Raw genomic sequence first — 6000 nt, forward strand, 5'->3', positions numbered from 1 at the left:
TTCTGCGGTGTATCTCAATTTAGGGAATTTGTCTTCTCTTCCTTCCTGGATCACACACTTGTTGCACTTCAGGAATTTAATTTATCCTCCCTTAGTTACACATCCTCTGCCTGCACTTAAGGAATTTGAGTTCCTGCCTATCAGTTTTGAATCACCCTATTTGGCAATCTTGGAGTCATTTGAACATATTCTCATCTCATCACTATTATTTCTATCCTCTGTAAACAAGTCTAGTGTTTTCCCCAGGTTCATTCCTTCAGTTGCATTATCTCTTATTCATTTATTTTTTAAAGGTCCCGCATCCATCTCTCTTAGTATAAGCAGCATAATGCTGTGGAAGAACTCTTTGGAGAGGAAAAGGAACACTGGTTCTAGTTTTGCCATTGATGGCTATTCAGCTTTAGGCAAATGCTTTACCTCATTCAGCTTCTGGATCATAAAATACAGGAAGGTGCTAAAATAAATGTGCTTCGGAGGCTTCCTATTCACAAAATTCTATGACTCGCAGTTTGTCCTAGGTGGCCTGAGAGCCTACCCATCTGTTCTCCCTTTGTGGGCTACGATTGTATCTTTATTATTGTATTTATGGCATTGTAATTAAATAATCTTATTCATTTATTTATGTAATATATATTTATTGAATTACTGCTGACTATACGCCAGATACTGGCAAGCACAAAGAAGAGAACAGTTGTGGTCAGTCCTTTTAGAGTTTACAGGGTAGCTAGGAATGTGATATGATGATATATGACTTGATGAAAGTAGCAGAAGATAAAAGTACAGAATATTAAGGGATTCAAGAGAGATCTCTCCTAATCAGGAAAGCCTCCCTTAAAGGACTTTATGCAGAGTCCTAGAGGAGGAGAAAGGAAAGGGAAGAATGCTCCAGACAGAAGGAATAGCATGTTAGAATGCTTGGAGATGGGAGAGCACAAGGGTTTCAAAGAAGGTCAGTATAGTTGGAGAAGAACGAATGAAGGAGAGAGAAGTATACAGAAGCGATCGTCTGGTCAGGTTTTGTTCAGGGCATTTTGAGCTGTCTTAAGGTTTTAGATTCTATCCTGTGGGCAATAGAAAGCCTCTGAAAAGTTTAAAGTAGGAATGTGCCCTAATCATATTTACATTTTGTGTTTCAATCTGGATTCATAATGATAATGAAAATAAAATAATAACTAATTTTTTTGCATGCTTACTGTAGGCACGGCTATAAATTCTTTACAGAAATTGTCCTACTTAATCCTCACAGTAACTGTATTAGTTTCCTAGGGCTGCTGTAACAAATTGCAGCAAACTGAGTGACTTAGAGTAACAGAATTTTTTCACAGTTCTGGAGTCCAGAAGTCTGAAATCAGGATGTCTCCTAGGTCATGCTCTCTCTGAAGGCTCTGGGGTAGAATACTTCCTTGTTTCTTCCTATCTTCTAGTGGTTGCCAGCAATCCTTGGCATTCCTTGACTTATAGATTTATCATTGCAATCTCTGCCTTCATCTTTACATGGCATTCTTCCCTATGTCTCACATTTTCTTCCCTCTGTCTCTGTCTCTGTGTCCAAATTTCCCTCTTCTTATAAGGATACCAGTCATTGGATCAGGGCCCATCCTAGTGCAGTATGACTCCATTTTAACTTGACTACATCTGCAAAGACTCTATTTCCAAATGATTACGTTCTGAGGTTATGGGTAAACATCATTTTGGGGGGACACAAACCTACCACAATAGCATTAAGAGGTTAACCCAGGTTGAGATGTGAGGAAACATAGGAGCAAATGACTGGCATTTATAGAGGTTAGATTAATTAATGGAACCTTTTATTATTGTTGTTGTTATTAATATTACTTCTTGTTTTTTTTTTAAGTGAAAAACGTGCATTAGCAGGTCTGGGCTGAGGACTATCTGTTGCTAGGGAGAAATAGGTATAAAATAAATGGAAATGAAATAATAATCAAGAAACACACTGTATACACAATTAATGCAAATATAAGTAGTCAAATAAATCACAAAGATGTAAGATTATTTCACCTATTAGCCATCTAAAGTGAAAGGTGATATTTGATCCCAGGGTGAAGTAACCTGGCCTTGGTGTTATAGAGACACTGGGGATTGATTTTTCTTTTGATGATGGAAAAATTCAAGAGCATTTAGGTTAAACCAGGCCATCATTTCCCAAGGAAATCAGAATGTCAGAGAGAGGTCTAGCAAGTGCAGCAAAATGTTTTTCCCTGGCTTGAATTATCCCAGTAATTATATACAGTCTACATTTTGCTTAGGTTGAGGGCACACACGTAATTAATGGTCTTAATTTGATAGTGATTACAATTTGGATCATGCTTTACTCAACATTATTTGACTGAAACTGGAGGGCAACTGAAGGTGGTTTTTTTGTTTGTTTGTTTTTAAGGAAAATAACTTAATAAAACTTAAAAGGGGAAAGGAGTTCAGGATTGCTTCTTTCTAATGTCAAACATAATTAAAAATTTTTAAAGAATAAGGAAGGATTACTGAGGGAATTAGTTTTCTTTTTCAAAACACTGTGCCTAGCACATAAATTTTCAATAAGTATGCTGTATTTAATTGTACTGGAATATTTCAGAAACAGGATACAGCATTGGAATCATCTTAATGTAGGTCTGCCCTATATACCTAAGTAGAAGGATGAATGAGATGATCATTCAAGATCATTTCCAGCTTTAGGAATATTTATAACACTATTTTGGAATGTTTAATACAACTGTAAATTCCACTTTCTAGTAAAGTGCTGTTTGAATTACTTATTTCAGACAGAGCTAATCAGGTTAACTTCTAATCATGTAATTAGAAATCAAATTAGCTATGGCTGGGAAAAGTTGGACAAAAAAATTTCTGTATTTGTTTTTTTTTTTCTTTTTTGGGGGCTTATTAGTATAAGTCAAAGCTACAATTCTGGGACATCAAAAAGACCTTGAAATGTTGCTGTTGCCTCAGAAGAGTTTGGGACCCCCAGTGAGCATTTCTTAGAGTTTATCAGGGTTCTGTTGCTTTCCTCATATTAACTCCTCCAGGTAATGAGTAGATCATTGGTTTTAAGCAGTTACAATAGTGCTAAGTTATTTCATATTTTACTCTCCTCTTTTTTCTGTCCTTCATTCTGCCCTTCAGAAATAGGTGTCACACAGACCTGAATGTGACAGCATCTCAGTAAGTAGAAGTTGTGTGTCCTTGGGAAAGGACCTTGACCCCAACTTAATCTTAATTTCCTCCCCAATTCCTAATAAACTACTAAGCCCATAGTAAATACTCAATAATATTTGTTGAATAAATGATTTTGTGAAATGGAATCAACAGTGTATTCACCCCAAATAATTATTATGAGTATTAATACAAAGTCACTGAGACTGCCACACACTTGTGAATCCTGTATGTTGCTAATTATTATATTATTAACTATATTAATGATAGGACTGTGCTACCTTCATTCACAATTCAGTTTGAATGACCTAGTGTGAATAATCTACTCCAATAACCTCTTAACCTCTCCCTGTTTTCTGTCTCTTCTCTTTAACCCTTACTTTCCACAATAATACCAAAAGTTATTTTTTTAATATAAATTTTATTATGACAAGTCCATGACCTGGAGCCTCTAATAGCTCCCATTTTTTTAATGGAAATGGCCTTCAAACTCCTAACAGTAAGAAAACCAAAAACAACAGAAAACTAAAGCTCATACCCCCGAAATATGTATATTTAATTATTTATTTATTATAGCCATGAACCACTAAGTTGTCATACTACTTACATTATAAAACCTAAAAATAAACCTTAAAAAAATTGTGATCATGATTAAAAGGTTTTGCTGATCATAGTGGCTCTGTTTTAATATTCAAGCTACCATATACACTTAGGAAAAGTCCATATTAATAATTGAGATATCAGATTGTCCTCTTAATACATATATATATAATTTTTTTTTTCTTTTCTGACCTTGCTAGACCTGCTTGAAATTACAGTTTTATTCATAAAGTTGCTGACAGAGATCTGGTTCTAGTATTAAAAGTGACAACCCTGCCCTTCTCATGGAGTTGGCCTCTTTGTACATGATTAGTCTTACCTTTAATTCATGGTTTCTGTGTTCATTTCCTATGGTTACTGTAAAAAATTACCACAAACTCGGTGGCTTAAAAGAACAAGAATGTATTTTCTTACAACTATGGAGGCTAGATGTTTGAAATTAGTTTCACTGGGCTGAAAACAAGGTGTTGGCAGGGCTGCATTCCCTCTGCAGTCATCCTCCAGAGGACGATCCTTCCGTTGCCTCTTCTAACTTCTGGTGGCTGCAGGGATTACTTGGTCTGTGACCACATCACTCCAATTTCTGCCTTCATAATTACATTGCCTTCTCTTCTATCTCTATCAAGTTTCCCTCTATCTCTCTTTTATTAGGATGCATGTGATTGCATTTAGGGCCTGGATAATCTACCCATCTCAAGATCCTTAATTTAATCATAGCTGCAAAGTCCCTTTTTGTAATATAAGATAACATTCACAGGTTTCAGGGATTGGGACATAGATATCTTGCGTAAGGGAGCATTATTCAATCTACCACAGTTTCTCTGCAGAAATGTTTAATAAACCTGGGTAGGCAGAATTCTGCAATGGCTCTCAAAATTCCCACTCCCTGGTGTATATGTCTTGTATGAGTCCCTCCCCTTTAGTGTGGGTGGTGCTGTGATAGGATGGATTTCATTCCTATCATTATGTTATGTTATATATGGCAAAATGGATTTTGAAGATGCGATTCAGGTCCCAAATCAGTTTATTTTGAGTTAATCAAAAGGAGGACTATCTGGGTGGCTCCAGCTTAATCAGGCAGAAGCCCTTACAAAGGAAGAAATTTGAAACATGAGAGAGATTTTTCTCTTCCTGGTGTTGGAAAAGGTGGAAGCCATTGTGAGTTCTACAGCCAAAAGGAAGTAAATTCTGCCAACAACTTGAATGAGCTTGGAAGAGGATGGAAAGTCTCAGGTAGGATGGAAGCTCCAGTCACCACTTTGATTGCAAACATATGAGACCTGAGCAAAGAATCCAGCTGACCCATGCCAGACTCCTGACCAATGAAAACTGAGATAATAAATCGGTGTTCTTTTAAGCCACTTAATTTGTGGTACATTGTTAGTCAGAAACAGAAAATAGTAATAGAATAGCAGTACAAGGCCACTTAGCCTTTTCTGAGAATGAGATTAGCTAAACCTAGACAAAATTGTCCACTGATAGGAACCCATGTAAACTGCCACATGTGACTGTACTCTCAATGAGAATAAAGGAGAGGAAGTGCCATTGTCAATCTCTCAGCCGTGTGGGCCTCCCAATTTATTCATCTTAGGATACTTTGTTTAACATGTATTTGACATATAACTGGTGGACAAGTTGAGTATCTGGCTAACAGTATCTGAAATTATCACCATGACATTTAAGGACCTCTACAGTGTGGTGTCAACTATGTTTTGATTCCTCTCCCTCAGTCCACCTCTCATCCTCTTGGTCCATTTGTTAAATGATGCTGGAACACTCACTGCTCTCCCAATGCACAGTTCTGTTTTCCACGTTTTTTAAAACTGTATTTCAACAGCTTCACTATGAATGCCCTGTTTCTCTTCACTTGCTAAACTCTCTTTCATTATTCAAGTTCCAGCTCAAGTACAACCTCTTTAGGAATCCTTTTCCACCAAATACCATATTTGGTAGAGCTAAAATTTGTCATTGTCCATTAGGCCTTTGCACATATCTTGAGTATAACACTCATATTACAGTATTATAGTTCATTTTTATTGCATTTATTGCTAAATTGTGAATGTCTTGAGGCCAAGAACTGCATTTTGTCAATGTCTCATTTCCCTATGGTGGTGGGCATCTCCCTTCTGAAAATAGAACATCCTTTTCCTCGGGAAGCACTTCTTTCTCCATGTGTTTTGTGTTGACCATCATGGTTTTCTTGCCCCATGTTGGCAAGACAGGTGGACCAATCAT

The sequence above is a fragment of the Balaenoptera musculus genome, chromosome 4 (genome assembly GCF_009873245.2).
Source record: "Balaenoptera musculus isolate JJ_BM4_2016_0621 chromosome 4, mBalMus1.pri.v3, whole genome shotgun sequence".
NCBI lineage: Eukaryota > Metazoa > Chordata > Mammalia > Artiodactyla > Balaenopteridae > Balaenoptera > Balaenoptera musculus.